The sequence below is a fragment of the Pinus tabuliformis genome, chromosome 5_2 (genome assembly GCF_031772625.1).
Source record: "Pinus tabuliformis cultivar Carrire ecotype Pingquan chromosome 5_2, CPIR1, whole genome shotgun sequence".
Lineage (NCBI taxonomy): Eukaryota > Viridiplantae > Streptophyta > Pinopsida > Pinales > Pinaceae > Pinus > Pinus tabuliformis.
The window spans coordinates 234,393,287-234,416,693 of record NC_142306.1 but is presented as its reverse complement, the minus strand read 5'-3'; the positions used below and the strand labels follow the sequence as shown (position 1 = coordinate 234,416,693).

The 23,407-nt window shown below is 37.5% G+C and overlaps 1 pseudogene; it reads right to left on the bottom strand.

The window, feature by feature from the left end:
* LOC149158396 (putative glutamate carboxypeptidase LAMP1) overlaps positions 1-23,104 on the bottom strand; it is an 83,033-nt pseudogene extending 59,929 nt beyond the window's left edge.
* Positions 23,105-23,407: the final 303 nt, after the last annotated feature.

The following is a 23,407-nucleotide window of genomic DNA, read 5'->3' as shown; positions in this document are numbered from 1 at the left end:
TCCCCATAAAAACATTTTGGCCAATGGATGCATGAATCATGAGAAAAAGTAAAAATGAATGAAGTTGATGGAGGCCAATTTCTTGGAAACCGCGTAGTGAAATTTTTTGAAATTTCTTGGGCATGTTATCATCATCCATATGCATCTCCCCATGAAACAACTTTGCAAATGGATGCAATAATATGGAGAAAATTAAAAATCACTTTAGGTGATGGACGCTAATTTGACGAAACCTGTGCACTAGAATTTTCTGAAATCGCTTGAGAATGTTACCATCATCCATATTCATCTCCACTTGAAACATCTTGGAAAATGGATGCATAATGTTCAAGATATGACAAAAATAATTTTCTTTTCTACGTATTTCTGTTTCCTATAGTAAAACAAAGCCTTCCTGTAGTATTTTAGGGCAACAAGGAAAATGAATGGGAAAAACTTGGGAATGATAGGTGGTTGGTGGAAATAGATGAGGGTGATGGATTGGCATGGCCTTGGTCTTTCTGGAGCATCTGAGAAAATGAGGAGAAAGTCCAAGTTTGACTTCCTTTGACTAGAATTTTGACCAATTTTTTCTTTTTTTGGTGCTAACTTATTTTCGTTGCTTGCAGATGTTGGAGAGAACTTGACTTCATCAGAGAGATACATGGAGAAAATATTTTTTATTTTTTCCTTTTTTTTCTTCTAAGTCTACTAGCCGCCTCAATGAGGTTTTCAACTAGTAGCTCTACCTAGGCACCTCAAAGGAGGTTTGCACCTAGGATCTTTTCTTTTTCTCTTTTTTTCCAACCCATTGACCACCTCATGAAGGTTTTAAATCAATGAGCCAATCTAAGGCGCCTCAAAGGATATTTTCACCTGAGATTTTATTTTTTCTCTTATTTTTCATTTTTTTTTTCCTATCCTACTCTATTTGAAAAAACAAAATCCTTTTCAAGAGTAGGAATACTTCCAATGGAGCCACTTGGATAACTAGATGACATATAAAATCATGTGTAGGCTTGAAACATATGTTTTGACATGTATTTGAATGAAATAGACCAAATGCTTTGAATTTGATGATATCAAACACAGTTGAAGAAGAGAGTATTTTTGCAACTTAGTGACTATTTAGAACCATATTTCAATATAGTTGTGATGCCCCTGGTCCACTTGCTGATTTGGATCATCTTGGATGTGTTCTTCTTCCATGAAACTTAGATCTTCTTCTTTTTGCTGAGTATTCTCTTGAACGCATGGAGGATCTGATGGTAAACATGAGGCCACTTTTCCAATCTCTGACTATGATGTCTACTCTTCGTCTAGTGCATCCCATGATTCTTTGGTCTTCTCATTTGAATCTTATTTTTCTACATGTTTTCCTTTATTGGCATCGAGTGAATCTCCTTTTTGCAATACTCATCCTGATCTAAGATGAATACCATTTAGATCAAGAGGATATTTTTGGAAGTTTTGTGCCTCAGCATTATAAGTGGGTTGAACTACTTCCTTGTGTGGGTTTGGAAATGGTGGTCCAGGTAGTTGAGTGGTAGTGGATATTTGAAATGGATGTGGTTTGGGTTGTGATTTTGGTGCAGGTGAATGATAGGGATAACATGGAGTTGGGTATGGAGGATTTTGAGGAAAATATTGAGGATGGCTCCCATAAGTTCCTTGCCAACCTTGTTGCAAAGATTGTTTTTGGGGTTGAAATGGCCAAGGTTGTCAAGGAAAGGGTGTGTTCCAATTACTTTGAGATGGATATGCATAAGCTGGAAATTGTGAATTAAACTCCTACATCATATCAAGTTTAATAGGTTTCCATGGTCCTCTTGGAGCTAAATAACATAGCTGCATTGACAATTGACTTGCTCATTTTTCCTCTTGGTAAACTTCCTTCAACCTTGGTAATGAGGGGAAATATTTAACATCGTGAGAATCTGCATGGACAACACAAATATCAACATCTTCTTTTTTCTCATTTTGTATACTTAACATTTCTATTTGTTCAATTAGATTGCTAAGAATTTCTGTTTTAAAATTATCAAGAAAATTTCCAAGTTTAGTTTGACTTACCAATCTTGATGCTGATTGACTTACTCTTGCCCTTCCTCTTGATATGTGTTTGCATGTTTTACAAATTTCTTCAAATGATAATTGGTATACATCACCTCGACTCATGAGATCAAGGAGATCAATCCATTCATCCCTATTTGTTCTAAGTAAGAGGGTTTTTAGTGTGTCCGATCCTAAATAATGTAGTTTTCCCCTCTTAAAATTATACATGAACCTCTCTATTAGATCCTGAAGGATCTCATTTTCTTTTTGATTCATTCTAAATATTTCGTCTTTAGTATCATGATCTTTATATTTTTCTAGAAATATATTTTGCACCTCACTCCATAATCTTATTGATTTAGTCCCTAAAGTCATGAACCATTTAAGAGCTCTATCCTTCAATGCTGCCAGAAACAATCTCAATTTTTGAGTGTTTAGTAAGTAACCATAAGATATACAAAAGATTTCAAATTCAAAGAGAAAGGTTTCCAGATCCTCTGACCTTAGACCATGAAATTTTGGAAGAAAAGATGGAGAGATGTTCTTCATATGCACACTGACATCAGTATCTTGAATGAGAGATCCAATAGGATCTTCTTCATTGCCATCATCTCCATTCGTTTCTTCTATCTTCTTCTTCCGCCTACAAAAATGGATGGTCATGTGGCTCTTACCACACCACGTGATCAAATGGGGGTGGGTTGGTGTTGGAGAAGTATTTTTAATTATTATTTTTTGAATAAGAATGCTAATGGAATGATTTTTTTTGTTTATGCAGAAAGTAAAATAAATGAATCAACTAAAGAAGAAAACAATGCATACTTTGACACCTCCTTGACAACGATGCCAAAAAGTGATGAGCCTCAGTATTGTAACAAGAATGCTACAACTCCCAAGTCTACCAACTTTAATTATCAATCTAGGGTTCATACAAACTTAAGAGGTATCGACACTATATGTGCAGCATACAATGTGTGCTTCCTTTGATGTCATGATGTAATGGAGTGAATGTAATAAAATCAAATCCTAAACTAATTGCAGAAAATGAAATGCTAGAAATGGGAACCTTAACGGAAAGAAACCTATTCTAATTGCATAAAGTAAAGATGAATGTAAACCATTACATTTCAAAGAGTTTATATCCATTAATAGATTTTATTGGATGTGGCAATCAAGAAAATCATCATTGTTCTATCCAATTCATAAATGTGTCAATTAACCCAAATCATTGAAATATTTTGTACAGGTAAAGATGAAGGTTCTAAGAAACCTTTAGTCTTCTCTAATAATTGAGTGAATCTAAGAAAATATATACATGTTAGAAGGCTGCTACATGGTTTCTAGTAGTTTACTACAGGAAACAATAGATTTTCTATAGGGACTTATAGTTCACCGAATGACCAACCAAATCAAATCCAAATTGGATGGGACAAAATTTTTTATCGACTAAGATGTATTAGGTCTCCATTCCAAGTGGAATGACTAAAAAATACCTCTGTTAACCCATGCTAAAAAATGGCAGAAAATTACTAGTCTAAAATCTAGAAATTCAAGAACTAGTGGGCTAGTAAATCTATCAAATGTCTAACCTAATCAAGTGCAAATGTAACGGGGTAATTTTATTTATTAACTAGAATTTTTTTTTGATCTAATTCAAGTGGAATAAACTTTATTTAAGCTCATTATCATGCTAAAAAAATAATAGAAATTTATAGTTATTTGCCACAAGGGACTTCCAGAAATCTAGATTTGGGAATAAGCAAGCTAATCCAAGTAGCTCAATGATTACTATGACCTTCAAAATTTGTTACAATGATGAAATTATGCTTGTGATATTGAAAAATAGCTTACTTCAACCATTTAACCCAATCCTACAACAAGAAATCTTTAATACTAAGTGCAGAAATAGAAAAAAGATAAGAACAAGAGATGCATGTGAATAAGAAGTGAAAAGAAGAAAAGTAAATTATACAAAAGGGATCTGAGGCTCCTAGGATGACCAAGCCCAAGGAAACTCAGAGTCCTATGGAGGAGATCAAGATTTACAATTTGAACATGGCACCAATCTTCATTATTTCCATTAGTACAATTACATCCCTGTAAGAAATGACGGTGGAGTTGCGGAAATACAGGTTTTCTCCACAAGAAGACTAATAAAATTCAACCCCTAGAGGAAAATTCAACTTGGTACTTATTAAAAATGATTAGGAATCATTCCCCATGAAAGGAGGAAGCTTTCCCCACCAAAATCCCTTGATTAGTGGATGTGGTTCCCAATACTAGGAATCTGCATTAAATGGCAGGGAACACATTCCTATATTTTCTCAATCATTAGAGCTCCACAATCTGTGCCATAATTCTATAATATCTTGTTGATTTATTATTTAATATTGATCCTCCTATAGTAGGAAGAAAGTCCCTAAATTATCTCTTCCAAATATTCATAATCTTCCCAATATTCTCACAATATTCCATAAAAATAAATAATATTAGGCACAAATATGAAATTATCCATAAACCTTCATAATGAACATATTAAAGTTAAAAATACATTATCTAATGCAAAAATAGAGGTTTAATGTGCTGAAGGATGGTCAGATGGGCCTTAATTTATGTCTAATTTAGAGGCCCATCATACCCCTGTTGAAAGTGTTGATCATCCTCTAAGCAACTTAGTGACTTCATTGTGCCTCATTCATGGCCCGGTGGCATCTCTCTTGTGAATTCCTCAGTCCTTCCTCTTAAGAATATTGGCTATTAGTTCTGCAAGGACAAACACAAAAATTCAATTGTTCTTTTCATGTTTGTTTAACAATCTTTCAAGCAAAAACAAAACATAACTTTCCTCTTTGCAAGTGAACTCTATTGGTTTACAGATCCATATCATTCATATCCTCTCCCTGGAAACCTTCTTTCCATTTTCACTCATTTTTCCAAAATTGTTTGTGTATAGAAAAAATCATAGTGTTTCTTGAGACCGTTAGCCTTCCTTCTTTCCCTTATTCAAGATGGGTTCTTGAATATTTTTTAGTTTGGCAAGGTCTTCCACATCCTTTTCCAACCTTCTGCTACCTTTTTCCACCATTTGGACACCTATGAAATCTTCAAAACACCTTTAGATGAGAACAAGGACATTCTGTAGTAAATCGATGTTTCCTGTAGTAAACTACATGAAACCCTTTAGCGTTTCCTGTAGTAATAAAGGAAACCTTGTAGCAGTTCCTGTAGTACTACAGGAAATGCTGTTTAAACCTATTTTGAGCAGAAATGATAGTCTAAGCCTAGGGTAGGCCCTCAACTTGACTTCCATGCCTTTATCCTATTTCTATAACATCTTTTAGGCCCTAGAAAAAAGCTAGAAAGAGATTAGAGACCTCTTGGAAAGCCTCCTTTCATTACTGCAGTTTGAGTTCTATTTTGATGGTGACTGCATTCTTTCCTTTTGTTGCCTTCTTCTTCTCTTTTGTGGACTAGATGATTGCCTAATGGCCTTGGAGTTCTCTATTTTGATTAGGTCTCTCTTAGGCATTGCCATTTTGGGTTTTAGTGCAATTTGTTCCTTTCTTCCTTCTTGTAGCAGCATTTTGCCTTGCTGTAGCAGTCATTCCTCCTCTTTCTGGGTCTTCTAACTGTATGAGAGTGATGAGAAATGATGCAGAGGATTTGGAGGATGATGCTAGGGCTCAGAGGGAGTAGTGTAGGTTTGTGAAAATGGAGAGGATGTGCTCTATGTATCTTTTCAAGAAATTTTCAGGGTGAGACAGAGTGTAGGGTTTGTTCTTGAAAAATATTAATTTTTTTCTTATGAAATTGGATAGATGAATGATGGATAGATAGTGGATATGAAGCGGATGGAGGGCTTGGAGTATTGTGGTGACTTGGAGTTTGCATAATATTTTTCTTTTAACCGTTGTCCCCATTCCTCGAAATCATCACCCTTCCTAATTTGGATTTTCCACATTGCATGAGTGAAGGAATGAGCTTCAATTAACTAGTTGAAGGTGGCCGAGAGTGCTGACCCATCCTTAGCTTATAAAACCTCATCTCTCATCCATTGACAACAAATTTCTAACTATAATATGCTCAAGAGAAGAGGTCAAGAATATTGCATACCTGTACCTACCTGATGGTTGTTGGAGAGACATGCATATTGTTGCTGAGTTGATGATCAATCCATGGTCATCTCGAGGTAATAATTTCCTTTGTTTGCTTCTAAATAGGTCTTCATAGCTTGGTGATTCTAAACCTTTGTCTTCTATTTACCATGAGCAAGTTATCTTAGTCAAATAGGCCTTCTTGGAGTGTTTGGATTTTCCATGGGTGATGTTCACCTTCCATATACCTTATTCCACAATTATACACCTTTCCCACACTTTATTTTAACTTGCGTACCTTCGTATAGCTTTTAGCCTGTTTCCTGTAGCAAAACTAGGACTCCTATAGTACTACAAGAAACCCTGTAGCAACCTTGTTTTGTCCATATCTCCCAAACATTGGAATCTATTGACCTGAAATTTTGTGAGCATGTTGCCATCATCCTTATGCACCTCCCCAAAAAACAATTTTAGCCAATGGATGCACGAATCTCGAGAAAAAATAAAAATGATTGAAGTTTATGGAGGTCAATTTCTTTGAAACCGTGCACTAGAATTTGATGAAATTTCTTGGGCATGTTACTATCATTCATATGCATCTCCCCATTAAACAACTTTTTAAATGGATGCACGAATATCAAGAAAATTTAAAAATCATTGTAGGTGATGGAGGCTGATTTCACGAAAACTGTTCACTAGAATTTTCTGAAATTGCTTGAGCACGTTACCATCATCCATATGCATCTCCACCTGAAACAGCTTGGTAAATGGATGCATGGTTTTCAAGATATGACAAAAATAATTTTCTGCTCTATGTATTTTTGTTTCCTGTAGTAAAACAAAGCCTTCCTGTAGTATTTTAGGACAACAAGAATAATGAATGGGAAAAACTTGGGAATGATAGTTGATGGTGGAAATAGATGAGGGTGATTGATTGGCATGATCTTGGTCCTTCTAGAGAATCTGATCAAAGGAGGGGAAAGTCCAAGTTTGACTTCCTTTGACTAGAATTTTGACCAATTTTTTTTTGTTTTTTGGTGCCAACTTGTTTTTGTTGCTTGTAGATGTTGGAGAGCACTTGCATTCATTAGAGACATACATGGAGAATTTTTTTTTTTTTTTTTTTAGACCCACTAACCACCTCAGTGAGGTTTTCATCTAGTATGTCTGCCTAGGTGCCTCAAAGGAGGTTTTCACCTATGATTTTTTTTTCTCTTTTTTTTCTCCTTTTTTCAAACCATTGACCGCCTCATGAAGGTTTTCAATAAATGAGCCAATCTCAGGGGCCTCAAAGGAGATTTTCACCTGAGATTTTATTTTTTCTCTTATTTTTCATTTTTTCTCTTTTCCTATCCTACTTTACTTGAAAAAACAAAATAATTTTCAAGTGTACGAATACTTTCAATGGAGCCACTTGCATAACTAGATGAGAGATAAAATCATGTGTAGGCTCAAAACATATTCTTTGACATGTACCTAAATGTAAGAGACTAAATGATTTGAATTTGATGATATCAAGAAAAATTGAAGAAGAGAGTATTACTGCAACTTAGTGACTATCTGGAACCATATTTCAATATAATTGTGATTCCCCTAGTCCACTTGCTAATTTGGATCATCTTGGATGTATTCTTCTTCCATGAAATTCAGATATTCTTATTTTTGCTGATTATTATCTTGAACACATAGAGGATTTGATGGTAAACATGAGGGCACATTCCCAATATCTGATTATGATGTCTTCTCTTCATCAAGTGCAGCCCATGATTCTTTGGTCTTCTCATTTGAATCTTCTTTTTCTGCATGTTGTCCTTCAATGGCATCGAGTGAATATCCTTTTTGCAATACTCTTCCCGACCTAAGATGAATATCATTTTGATCAAGAGGAGATGCTTGGAAGTTTTGTGCCTCAACATTGTAAGTGGGCTGAGCTACCTCCTTGTGTGGGTTTGGAAATGGTGGTCCAGGTAGTTGAGTGGGAGTGGATATTTGAAATGGATGTGGTTGGGGTTGTGGTTGTGGTGGAGGTGAACGATAGGGATAACATGGAGTTGGATATGGAGGATATTGAGGATGTTAGGCCAGGAGGTAACTCCTCAAATCAGTTGTGCTTCTTCATTAAGATTACTCATAGTTATATACATGAGGGAGTGACTCTTAGGTTTCACCTCTCAATGAATCTTCCTTTTCAATTTTTTGCTATTTACATTATTTATAAGTGTTCACCCAATCCCCATGATTAGGTGTCAACATTCCCCCCCTTAATATGAAGGGATGCTGGTGAGTCCAAGCATCGTTTTAAATCTTTGAAGCTTTTCTCTTCCAAGTGTTTTGGTGAAGATGTATGCAATCTTCTCATTAGTGGAACAATGGCATAGATGGATTGTCTTGGCCTCAACATGATGTCAAATCAGATGGTATTTTGTATTGATTTACTTCGTTCGATTATGGAACTTTGGGTTCTTGGCCAACATTATTGTAGAGGTGTTTCCAATCATGAGTGGAGTTGAATGTATTTGTTTTACTTGCAAATCTTCCATAATTTTCCTGAGCTACACAATTTCTTTTGTTGCCTCAGTTGCTACCACATATTCTGCCTCTGTTGTGGAATCTGCTGGAATTGATTGTTTGTGTGATCTCCGGGAGACAGCTCCTGCTCCAAGATTCATAACATAACCAGAAGTAGATACCCCGGTTTCTTTGTCTCCATCGAAGTTTGAATCAAAGTATCCAATCAAGATAAAGTCACCCACCTGTGTATACTTGAGTCCAAAGTCTTGAGTTCCATTGAAGTACTTTCCTCAATTCCTTCTTTATGGATGAAATATAGCTCTCATTGTTTTGTGTGATCAAAAATATCATCTACATATACCACAAGATATACAATTGTTTTGCTAACTTTCTTGACAAACAAATTTGCATCATCAAGATCATAATGTTTGAAGTTGAGTTTCATAAGATGCTCAATTAACTTTTCATACTAGGCTCGCGGTGCTTGCTTGAGGCCATACAAGGATTTCACAAGTTTGCATAATTTATGTTTATGTCCTTTGACAACAAATCCTTCAAGCTGGGACATAAAAACATTCTCTTTTAGATTTCCATTCAAGAATGCAATTTTTACATCCATTTGATGGACTTTCCAACCGTTATGAGCTGCTAGGGAAAAGAGTGTCTGGATGGTAGCCCATTTTGTTGTGGGGGCAAAAGTATTTTCATAATTGACCCCTTCCTTCTATGAAATAAATTTTTCCACAAGCCTGGTTTTGTGCTTGTAAAGTGAGCCATCAACTTTATACTTGTTCTTGTAGGCCCACTTGCAGCCAATTGGTTTGGTTCCCAATGGAGGATCAACCAGCTTCCAAGTGCCATTATTTATCAAGGCATAATACTCCTTTTGCATCACTTCTTTCCATTCATCATGAGAAGTGGCTTATTTGAAGGAAGTTGGTTCAAAATCTATAGACAGATCTAGTTCACAATCACAAGAAACATCCATATTGTAGGTTTTAACCCGGTACATAAATTACTTGCATACGAATTCTAAAACACAGAAAATAAACAATGCGAGAGCATAACACATAAAACACATATACATAGATATTTTCCCTTGGATCCCAAAACTGGAACTACTAGCTTGATTTTTCATTATATTCCTTTCAATGTTACAATACAGATTTATACATGCCGAACCATGGACCGAAAACCATCGCATCCAAAACCATGTGCGAAATCATGCACAAAACCATAGGTAGGTCTGCCCAACGTAACATAGAGTCCAAAACCAAAATTTTCCGGGGCGCTGCCCCGGACCCCATAGAGTGGGGTTACATGCACCCCTCAAACCCCCTATGACTCCCCCTGCTACGCAATTAGCACAACGAAGGGGGGGCTCTGCCCCCCTTCTACCCCCCCAGTTAACTACGTGGGCTAATCGTGGAAAGAATATAATGTAACCCAACATTCTCTCACTTGTTGTTTTCTTTCCACAGGGGGCCACAAGAGAGCTTATTCATTTATCCAACCCTGCAACGCCCATTGTTTCTCTACACCAAGATAACTTTTCAGAGCTCACAGATTTTGTCAATGCATCTGTTGTATTCTTCAAAGTGTCCACCTTTACTAGCAACACCTTTTTGTCTTCTATCATATCCCTCACAAAGTGATATTGAAAACCTCCCTGTACTAACCCCATACTTGAACACAATCTCTGCAACCAAACTGCTTCCTTACTTGCATGAGTGGCTACCATGTATTCTGCCTCTGTAGTTGATAATGCCACTATAGATTGTTTCTTACTCATCCAACTGACTGCACCTCCAAACAAGTTAAACACAAACCCACTTGTAGATCTTCTCTGATCTAGATCTGCAGCCCAATCTGCATCAACAAAGCCACAAATATCCAACACTCTGTCCAATCCTGGTCTTCCTTGGTAGAACAAAACAATAATCACTAGTACCGCACAAATACCTAAAAACTTGCTTCACTGCTGTCCAGTGCTCCTTCCCTGGTTTTGACATAAACCTGTTGAATACTCCCACTGCATGTGCAATGTCTAGTCTAGTACAGAACATTGCATACATGAGGCTACTGACTGCACTTGAATATGGAACACGGGACATGTCCTCTTCCTCTTCTTGTGTCTTGGGACACTGTTCAACAGATAAATTTACACCCACAGGAATAGGAACCTTCACCGGTTTACTATCCTGCATATTAAACCTTTACAATATTGTCTCGACATACTTCCTCTGGTTTAACCAGAGCTTCCTGTTTTTACGATCTCTTTTAATTTCCATGCCCAAAATATAGCTTGCAGCACCAAGATCTTTCATGTCGAATTTGGAGGACAAATGGGTCTTCAAATCCTAGATAATTTCTTTGTCATTTCCAACTAGCAACATATCATCCACATATAAGACTAGATAAATAACACGGTCACCAATTAATTTAAAATACACATAGTGATCTACTTTGCTTCTGTTGAAGCCAAGTCCCCATATAAATGTATCAAATTTATGATACCACATCCTTGGTTACTATTTTAACCCATACAGAGACTTCTTTAACTTGCATACCAGTTCTTTCTTACCCTTCACCGCGAAACCTTCAGGTTGCTTCATGTAGATCTCCTCTTCCAGATCCCGTGAAGAAATGTTGTCTTCACATCCATCTGTTCTACCTCAAAATCAAAAGCAGCAACAACAGATAAAAGTAATCTAATAGAAGTTACCTTGGGAACAAGAGAGAAAATATCACCAAAATCAATTCCCGGCACTTGGGAATAACCTTTTGCTACTAATCGAGCTTTGTATTTCTCCACCTTTCCTTTTGCATTTGTCTTCTTCTTGAACACCCATTTGCTACCAATGGGTTTCCTTCCAGCTGGCAACTACAGTATATCCCAAGCCTCATTTTTGTGCAAAGATGCCATTTCATCAACCATGGCCTCTTTCTAGAGTTTTCCATCCTCTTAATCTACTGCTTCCTTCACAGTTCTAGGATCATCATCAGTAATAGATAAAGAAAAATTTGAATAGAAAATAGATGGACTATACCTTTATGGATGCCTTCTTTCTCGAACTGATATTCTCACACTTAGAGTTTGTGGCTATTCATCTTCTGATTCCTCCTCTGCTGTAGAGTCTGATTCTTCCTCCTTTAGTTCAAACTCTATCTTCTAAGATTCCTTTGGTTGGAATTCATGTTTAATAACATATTTCACCTCTCTGAACACCACATCTCGGCTGTACAAAACCTTCCCTGTTATTGGGTTCCAAAGCTTATAACCCTTTAAACCATCCTTATACCCAATAAAGATGCACTTTTCATATTTATTATCCAACTTTGTTCTTTTCTCCTTTGGAACATGTACATATGCATCACATCCAAATACCCTCAAATGTGAAAGAGAGGGTTTCTTACCAGTCCATACCTCTTGTGGAGTCCTATCCTCCAACGTTGACAAAGGTGATCTATTGACCAGGTAACATGCAGTCTCCACCGGCTCTACCCAGAATTCTTGTCCTAACCTGTCAGGCCAGGGTAACTCCAGAATGAGCGGAAGAAAAACTGATATCTTATTTCAGTAGAGAACTATTGTTTATATACAAAAAGGAGACAGAACAGTTCATCTTCTTGATGACTGTTCACGTTCCAATTCACCCATCCGTTGAGGATTAGGTGTCAACATTCTCCCCCTTAATCTGAAGGGATGTTGGTGAGTCCAAGCATCGTTTTGAATCTTTCAAGCTTTTCTCTTCCAAGCGCTTTGGTGAAGATGTCTGCAATTTGCTCGTTTGTGGAACAATGACGGAGATGGATTGTTTTGGCCTCAACATGATGTCAGATCAGATGATATTTAGTATTGATGTGCTTAGTATGATCATGGAACTTTGGGTTCTTGGCCAACTTTATTGCAGAGGTGTTATCAATCATGAGTGGAGTTGATTGTATTTGTTTTACCTGCAAATATTCAAGAATTTTCCTGAGCCACACAATTTCTTTCGTTGCTTCAGCTGCTGCCACGTATTCTGCTTCTGTTGTGGAATCTGCTGGTACTGATTGTTTGCGTGATCTCCAGGAGACATCTCCTGATCCAAGACTCATAGCATATCCTGAAGTAGATACCCCAGTTTCTTTGTCTCCATCGAAGTCTGAATCAGAGTATCCAATCAAGTTGAAGTCGTCCACCTGTGTATACTTGATTCCAAGGTCTTGAGTTCCCTTCAAGTACCTTAGAACTATTTTTGCAGCAGACCAATGTCCCTCACAAGGCTTTTGCATAAACCTGGAGAGGATTCCAACAGCAAATGAAATGTATGGTCAGGTAGTAGTGAGGTAGATGAGACTTCCTACAAGTTGTCTATACTTTGTTGCATCCTCAAATTCCTTTCCTTCAATAGATGTGAGCTTCAAGTTTTTTTCCATTGGAGTAGAAAGAGGATTGCACTCTGTCATGCCAAATCTGTTTAACAAATCTCCAATGTATTTCTTTTGAGAAAGAAATATGGATTTTGGATGTTGGGTTACTTCAATGCCAAGATAGTAATGAACATAGCCCAAATCAGTCATTTCAAAACTTTTTCCTAATTCTTTCTTTATGGAGGCAATATAGCTTTCATTGTTCCCTGTCATTAAAAGATCATCTACATATACCATAGGATATACAACTGTTTTGCCAACTTTCTTGAAAAATAAAGTTGCATCATCAAGATCAAAATGTTTGAAGTTGAGTTTCATAAGATGCTCAGTTAGTTTTTCATACCAGGCTCGTGGTGCTTGTTTGAGGCCATACAAGGACTTCACAAGTTTGCATACTTTGTGTTCATGTCCTTTCACAGCAAATCCTTCAGGCTGGGACATAAAAACATTCTCTTTTAGATCTCCATTCAAGAATGCAGTTTTTACATCCATTTAATGGACTTTCCAACCGTTCTGAGTAGCTAGTGCAAAGAGTGTCCGGATGGTGGCCCATTTTGCTGTGGGGGCAAAATTTTCCTCATAATCGACCCCTTCCTTTTGTGAAAAACCTTTTGCCACAAGCCTAGCTTTGTGCTTATCAAGTGAGCCATCAGCTTTGTACTTGTTCTTGTAGACCCACTTGCAGCCAATTGGTTTGGATCCAAATGGAGGATCAACCAGCTTCCAAGTGCCATTCTTTATGAGGGCATCATACTCCTTCTGCATCGCTTCTTTACATTCATCATGAGAAGAAGCTTCTTTGAAGGAAGTTGGTTCAAAATCTGTAGACAAGTTCAATTCAAAATCATAAGTAACATCCATATCAACAGGTGAATTAGAGTTATCTACATCACCTCCATCTTGTCGGTTTGTATTTCTGGTTCCTGTTTTTCCAATTTCATCAGGATGAACACTTTCAAGTGTCTTTGTCAGCCACTTTGGGGGACCTTTCTGAGATGGTCTAGGCTGCTCTGTTGATTGAGTTGGGAATGAATCAAGATTGAGTCTCCCAATTCTATCAATTACATCACTTAAAGGATGATCCAGTGTTGGAGTTTCATGCAAGGGAGATTGTTCTTCAGAAGAAGATTCCATATGTTGATCTAGTATAGGAATCTCCCCTTCAAGATGTGCAATCTGATTCTCAAACTCTTGAAATGATTTCATTTTTGTGAATCTATCCAAGCGATCAAGTTGCCGCTCAACAACACTGTTAGATTTGGATGATTCAAGAAAAACGACATCTCTAGATCCAACAAACTTTTTATTTACTTCATCATAGAGACGGTATGCTTTAGAGGTGTTTGAATACCCCAGGAAGATACACTTATGACTTCTAGCACCAAGTTTGTTTCGATGTACCTTTGGTATTAAAGCATAACAGGTGGAACCAAAGATCCTGAGATGTTTTACCAAAGGAACATGTCCATACCACAATTCATAAGGAGTCTTGTTTCTTATAGCACTAGATGGACATCTATTCTTTATATATGCAGCACATAGAATAGCATCAGCCCAAAACATTATCTTTACATTTTTGAAGAAAAGCATGGATCGTACCATATTCAAGATTGTTCTATTCATTCTTTCTGCTACACCATTCTGTTGGGGATTATAAGGTACAGTTGTTTGATGTTTGATCCCATGTTGGCGAAGATAGTTTTCAAATTCATTTGATGTATATTATTTTCCATTATCAGTGCGAATAGACCCAATATGAGATTGTGCATCATTTTCAATCCACTTATGAAAATTCTTGAATGTTTGAAAAGCATTAGATTTGTTCTTCAATAAATAAACCCAACACATTCTGGTCTAATCATCAATAAATGTCATGATATATTTATTTCCATTTGCAGAAGGAACAGGCATTGGACCACATAAATCTGAATGAATGAGTTCAAGCTTCCTATGTGCTCTTGAATGTGAATCATGAAAAGACTGTTTGCTATGCTTTCCTAGAATGCAAGCATCACATTGCTTATGTTTTCTAGGAATTGTAGGCAAACCAGCAACACCATTTTTCTTTAATAAGCAGAGACTGTCATAGTTTAAATGTCCAAATCTAGCATGCCATAATAAACTTGATGGAAGTGTACCTTCTTCATGATGAGAAATATATGAGAAATGTTGTGCATGAGCAGATGTTCCTTGCAGTTTAAGAAGTCTTTCTTCTTCTATACCCCTCATGACAAGTGAGTGGTCAGATGCCTTTCTTACCTCAAGCTTTCCATCAAACATATGAATGGAGTTACCTTGCTGGCGGATGTGGACCAGGGACAACAAGTTTCTCTTGAGCTGTGGGAGATATAGAACATGATCCAGAAGAAAGTCTGGAAGACTAGGCAGTTTAAGCCTGATTGTGCCAAGCCCTGATGGCTTGATTTTTGACTGATCTGCAAAGTATACTGCTCCATCAACATTGTCAGTGAAATCTTCAAAAAAATATTTCCTATGAGTCATATGACAGGTTGCTCCTGAATCAAGCAGCCAATCATTTTTCGAAGAAGCAAGTGAAGCATTAAACAAATCTTCATTTACTCCAATGTTACATTGTGCCTCAATATAGTGAGCGGATTCAGGTGCTTTACCTTTGTCTGTGTCATTAGTTTTACCTTTCTGCTGGTTTCTTCTCTGCTCAATTTTGTCCCATGGTAGCTTGCATGTAGAAGCATCATGTGATCCATTTCGTTTGCAGCGAATGCAATGCAGATCTGCCTTTTCTCCTTGAGAATGTCTGCCCCCCCTGCCTCTGAAGTATCTTCCTCTTCCTCTTCGTCCACCTCTTCCTCTTGTAGAATCTTGAGCAGGATGCTTTTCTTTATGAGCAAGGCAAACAGTCTCTTCAGAAGATTCAGGGATTGTTTTCTTTCCAAAGGCTTTCTCTCTTTCAGCAAACTTTTTCACAAGAGACTCAAAGGTTATGTCTTTAAGATTTCCATTTGCTTGTAAAGACTCAAGATAATTGGAGTAGGTAGGATAGAGTGCTTTGAGAAAGGCAATAAGAGAGATATCCAGCTCAACCTTAGTGGATTTAATATCATGCATTATAGACTTTATTTCAGATGCAAGAGCAAGGGGATCATTATTTTTCAGTTCAAGAGTGAAGAGTTTAATCATGAGCTGAAAAACTTCAAGTGCAGAATGTGAATCATAGAGTTCTTTCAGCTTTTGTAAAGCTTCAAAGGCAATGGAATAGGATGAAATATGATGACTTACTTCTTCATTTACAGATGTTGCGATCAATGCATAGGCTTTGTTGTTCTTGTTTTCCCAAATGACAAGTTCTTTATCTGATGTAGGCTGCACAGGGTCTTTGTCTTCTTCTCCGACACACACTCCTTTCCACAACTCATTGTAGATGAGGGTGTGTTTTACCATTCGAGACCATTCAAAATAGTTCTCCTTGCCAGTGAGAACTATTCCGACCATAGAGATGATTGAATGCATTCTATAAAAAAATATCTCTGCTGATAAAAAAAATTTTTCTTACGTTACAGCCTTCAAATCCCTCTAATGTTTGCTAGAAGCATCAGCATTGAAATGATAACTTTTCAATGTAGCATTATCATTCAAAAGAAAACTGTGTAATAAATTGCGTAATATCAAACACTTTGATTGATATATATAAATACTTTGAAGAACAATGCAATACTCAGAATGATAAATAAACCCTTTGAAAACTACACAATACTTTGACTGCTTTGAAAGACTGCTTACATAAACTGCGCAATACTTGACTCCATTCAGACATTCACACTCATATCCTTGTGGTCGTGAGTGATGACAAATAGAATCCAAACTGCTCTCAAATAATAAACGATGACAAAACTATTCTCAAATAAATTACAGTGCTCTCATGTCACCATATTTTTAAATTGGCTATCTAATAAGACATTTACTACTGAGCCTTTCGAAAACCATCTACGAATGCCACTTCTATTCATTTCACAAGTCTTGCAATATGAATCTGGTGCAAAAGTTTCTGAGTATATGAAACATTATTTATAACAAGATGCAACGTGGACTAAATAAGCTATGCTAAAATGTTATGAAACTTATAAATGCTTTCCATGTCCAGTCCATGTGAGCTATTTTGCATCAACCATCTATGATTATATGAAATTCTCTAGAGCCGAAACCTTCCGCCACACAAATTTCTAAAATGTGGAGCCTCTGAAACCAAAGTAAAACTTGAGATTGTGCATCATAAAACTTGATATAAAAGCGTGACTTGTCCACTGATATACCAGCGTGACTTGTCCACTGATAGTTTGGACTCCAAAATGTCTGCAATCGCTGTACTCAACTTCCCATTCACGCCTCGGTCCACAGCGTAATTCTGGGCTCCACCGATGTGACCATCTCCAACTCTCTGCTTTCCAATACGAATTTCAACACGCTCTTGGGTGGTTCGGACATGGATACAGTCGATCACAAGCTCAGGGTTACAGTTTATCAAAACTGGTTCTTGAGTGCTTCATGGACGCGGAGACTCTGTGCTATTCAAAACCTACGAGTGTGAAGACCAGTACCGAGGCGCAGAGCGGATTGGTAGAAGGTGTCTTGCGAAAAGATGATCAGATGGAAATACAAGGTGTGTAATCGTTCGGAGGAGATCAAGGGATCGTCCTGCAATACGTTTTTCACAAAGATATCCGCCCAATGTTTCAGCTAAACAATTGAGGCGATTGTATGTGTAACGTTTGAATAGCTCAGTGCTTATGGATGCTAAAACGGTAAGATACGTTCATAAAAACAATGCGCAGTCTCTGGCGTTCATGTTAGTCAGAGAGCGCAGAGAATCATCATTGAGACGCAGGACAGAGGCGCAGACAATCAATGATGCGCAGAGAATCAATGACACTCAGGGCAGAGCAGCGCTCAGGAGAGAGCAGCGCTCAGGACAGAGGCAGGAGTTACAACTATTTTTAGAACCTGGGACCTGTGCTCTGATACCATGTCAGGCCAGGGTAACTCCAGAATGAGCGGAAGAAAAACTGATATCTTATTTCATTAGAGAACTATTGTTTATATACAAAAAGGAGACGGAACAGTTCATCTTCTTGATGACTATTCACCTTCCAGTTCACCCATCCGTTGAGGATTAGGTGTCAACATAACCCGACACCACTGAGCATGCTTCTTGCCCTTTCCATCAACGTCTTGTTAATTCTTTTTGCAACTCCATTTTGCTGAGGTGTATATGGAGTAGTCTTCTACCGTGCTATACCACACTTCTTACAAAATTCTTCAAATTCCTTACTACAAAACTCTTCACCGTTATCTGTCCTCAACACCTTTATCTTCTTCTCTGTCTAGTTTTCCACTAAAACCTTAATTCTTTAAACCTGTCAAAGACATCAAATTTATTCTTAAGGAAATATATCCATATATTCCTTGAGAAGTCATCTATAAATGATACATAGTACACAAACTTACCCAATGGTGGAACCTTCACAAGTCCAAACACATCACTATGCACAAGCTCTAATATTTGTTTCACCCTCTTACCACCAAAGGGGAAACTTACCCGATTCTGCTTCCCATATACACAATTTTCACAGAAGTCAAAATCTAGAGAGCTATTACTCATATGTTCTACCATACCTTTACCATGAAGTATTCAAAGGCCCTTCTCTCCAATATGTCGAAGCCTTTGATGCCACAACATGGTCTTCACTCCAGAGACCACTAGATTTTCTGCTCCACTTTCAGGAACCACAGAACTAGTGCATCCATCAATAACAGTGCTACCTTGCAGCTTGTACAAAGTTCCATTTCGAACTCCCCGCATCAATACCAGTGCCCCCCGAACCATCTTGCAGGTATCCTTCTCGAACACTATTTTTGCACCTGCATCATCCAGCTTGCTTACAGAAATTAGATTTCTAGCTAATGCAAGAATAAGCAGAACACTCAGAAGTGTTCTAACCCTTCCACCTTGAAACTTCAACTATACCTTTCCACGACCAATGATTCTAGCCTTCCTGTCATCCCCCAAGAAGACATCACCACCATCATATTTCTCATACTCGCAGAACCACTCTCTATGGGGAGTGAAGTGAAAGGATGCACCTAATTCAATCAACCATGCCTCATGATCTAAATGTGTACTTGAAGAAGCCAAGTACACATACCCACCTTCATCTGAGGTGGTTTTCGCCTCTGAAGAAGGAGCATCATCAGATCCCTTTCCTTTATCAGGAGCTTTAGATTTACAGTCCCTTTTCTAGTGCCCTTCCTTTCCACATTTCCAGCACACCACCTTTACAGGTTTTCCTAGAGTTTTAGATCTCCCTCTAGATTTAGACCTCCCACTCGATGAATTATTTTTGTTTCTATTTTGGGACCATCCTCGTATAGACAAGGCATCACCATTCTGGCTCTACATATTTTTCCGTCTCATTTCCTCCATCAGCAAGGATGAGACTATTTCATCGAACTGCATGGTAGTTTCATTGCTACCTATTGCAATAACTAGACTATCCCACGAATCTGGTAGAGAACACAACAAACTAATGCACTTATCTTCATCTAAAATTTTAATATCAACAGATAATAATTGACTTACCACAGTATAAATGCGTTCAGATGCTCTGTCACTGAGTCTCCATCTTTCATCTTCGGGTTATACAACTTTTTCCGTAGGAATAGTTTATTCACCAGAGACTTAGATTGGTACAAAGCCCCTAACTTGTCCCACAAATCCTTCCTCGTAGCTTCCCCTGATACATTCAACAATACTGAATCTGAGACACACAATCGTATTGTGCTCTTTGCCTTCCAATCCAACTTCTTCCATTCTTCATCGAACACTCCCATTGGTTTAGTACCTAGATCTATCACGATCCACTGATATTTATCCACCAACAGATCCTCCATCTTGACTTTCCATAACTCAAAACTCTAACCATTAAATTTCTTGATCTCTATCTTTCCACTCTTCGCCATCTTCTTTCACCACCAGAATCGATGTCGTAGATCTCCCATTGAACAAGGTCTACCACAGGCCCAAGAAAAACCCCTCAGCAACAAAGGCATCCCCTTGAAGCCAAAACAACTCCAATAACAAATGTAGGTTTTAACCCCGTACAAAAATTACTTGCATATGAATTCTAAAACACAGAAAATAAACAATGCGAGAGCATAACACATAAAACACATATACATAGAGATTTTCACATGGATCCCAAAACCGGGACTACTAGCTTGATTTTTCATTATATTTCTTTTAATGTTACAATACATATTTATACATGCCGAAGCATCCAATACCATGGACCGAAAACCATCGTGTCCAAAACCATGGACCGAAAACCATTGCGTCCAAACCATGTGCGAAAATCATGCACAAAACCATAGGTAGGTCTGCCCAACCTAACATAAGGTCCAAAACCAAAATTTTCCGGGGCGTTGCCCCAGACCCCATACAATGGGGTTACTTGCACCCCTCAAACCCCCCGTGACTCCCCCCACTACACAATCGGTGCAACGAAGCGGGGGCTCCACCCCCCTTCTAACCCCCCAGTTAACTACGTGGGCTAGTCGTGGAAAGAATATAACACAACCCAACACATATCAACAAGTGAGTTAGAATCATCTACATCACCTCCATTTTTCCTGGTTGAATTTCTTGCTCCTGTCTTTCCAACCTCATCAGGATGAACACTTTCAAGTGTCTTTGTCAGCCACTTTGGGGGACCTTTCTGAGATGGTATAGGCTGCTTATTTGATTGAGTTGGGACTGAATCAAGATTGAGTCTCCCAATTCTGTCAATTAAATCACTCAAAGTATCATCAATGATTGGAGTTTCATGTGGGAGAGAGAGTAGTTCAGAAGAATATTCCACAGATTGATCTAGTATAGGAATCCTCGGTTCAAGATGAGGAATTTGAATATCAAATTCTTGAAATTATTTTTCATGTCTGAATTTATCCAAGCGATCAAGTTGCCGCTCAACAACATTGTCAGTTTTGGAAGATTCAAGAAAGATTACATCTCTAGATACAACAAAATTTTTATTAACTTCATCATAGAGATGGTATGATTTGGAGGTATTTTAATACCTCAAGAAGATACATTTACGACTCGCTACACAAAGTTTGTTTCTATGTACTTTGGTTATCAAGGTATAATAGGTGGAACCAAAGACCCTAAGATGCTTTACCGAAGGAATGTGGCCATACCATATTTCATAAGGAGTCTTGTTTCTAATAGCATTAAATGGATATTTATTCTTTACATATACAACACATAGAACTGCATCAGTCCAAAACATCAATTTTACATTCTTGAAAAACATCATCGAGCGTACCATATTTAAAATTGTCCTATTCATTCTTTCAGCTACTTCGTTCTGTTGGGGATGATAAGGCACAATTATTTGATGTTTGATCCCATGCTGGTGAAGATAGTTTTCAAATGCATTGGAAGTGTATTATTTTCCATTATCAGTGCGAATAAAGCCAATATGAGATTGTGCATCATTTTCAATCCATGTATAAAATTTCTTGAATGTTTGAAAAGCATCATATTTTTTCTTCAATAAATAAACCCAACAAATTCTGGTGTAGTCATCAATAAACATGATCATATATTTATTTCCATTTGCACAAGGAACAAGCATTGGACCACATAAATCTGAATGAATGAGTTCAAGTTTTCTATGTGCTCTGGAATCTGAATCATGAAAACACTGTTTTCTATGCTTTCCTAGAATGCAAGCATCACATTCCATAAGTTTCCTAAGAATTGCAGGAAAACTAGTAACACCATTTTTCTTCAACAAGAGAAGGTCGTCATAGTTCAAGTGTCCAAATATAGCATGACTTAATAGACTGGATGGAAATGTACCTTCATCATAATGAGAACTGTATGAGAAATTTTGTGTGCGAGCAGAGGTACCTTGCAACTTGAGAAGCCTTTCTTCTTCTATCCCCGTCATGACAAGTGAGTGATTTGATGCTTTTCTCACCTCAACCTTGCCATAAAACATATGAATGGAGTGTCCTTGCTAGTGGATGTGGACCAAGGACAAGTTTCTCCTCAGCTGTGGGAGATATAAAACATTATGCAGAAGAAAGTCTGGAAGACCAAGAAATTTGAGCTTGATTGTGCCAAGCCCTGATGGCTTGAGTTTTGATTTATCTACAAAATATATTTCTCCATCAACAATGTCAGTAAATTCTTCAAAAAAATATTTCCTAAAATTCATGTGGCGAGTTGCTCCTGAATCAAGAAACCAATAAATTTTCCAAGAAGCAAGTGAAGCATTAACCAAGTCTTCATTTACTCCAATATTACAATGTACCACAACATAGTGAGCGAATTCAGGTGCTTTACCTTTCTCTTTGTCATTAATTTTACCTTTGGGTTGGTTTCTTTCCTGCTTAATTCTGTCCCAAGGAAACTTGCATGTGGATGCATCATGTGATCCATCTCTATTGCAACGTATGCATTGTAAGTTAGACTTTTCTCCTTGAGATTGTCTACCCCCCTGCTTATGAAATTTCTTCTTCCTCTTCCTCTTCGAGCACCTCTTCCTTTGGAAGAATCTTGAGCATGATTCTTTTCTCTATGTGCAAGACACACAATTTCTTCAAAAGACTGAGGATCTATCTTCTTCCCAAAAGCTTTCTCTCTCTTAGCAAATTTATTCATAAGGGAGTCAAAGGTAATTTCTTTGAGGTTTCCATTTGCTTGCAATGACTCAAGATAATTTGAATAAGTGGGATAAAGTGTCTTGGAAAAAGCTATCAAAGGAATGTCTAGTTCAACATTAGTTTGATATCATGCATAATAGATTTTACTTCTGATGCAAGAGCAAAAGGATCATCATTTTGTAATTCAAGGCTGAACAATTTAATCATCAATTGGACAACTTCAAGTAGGAGTGTGATTCATAGAGTTCCTTAAATTTTTGTAAGGCTTCAAAAGAATTTGAAAATGGTGAAATATGGTGACTCACCTCTTCATTTATAGATGCTGCAATAAAGGCATATGCCATGCTTTTTTTGTTTTCCCAAATGGCGAACTCCTTGTCTGAGGTAGGCTTTGCTAGTTCATTGTCTCCTTCTACAACACAAACTCCTTTCCACAGCTCATTAAAAATGAGAGTGTGTTTGATCTTCCACAACCAATCAGGATAGTTCTCCTTCCCATTGAGAACCACTCCCACAATAGAAATTAGTGAATTCATTATAAAAAACTGATTTGGCCTCAAAACATTTCAGTGGTTGCACAAAAATGTTGATGTATTTGTAATAAAATTAAGTGGCTATGTCTCCAAAACATCATCACCTATATTATC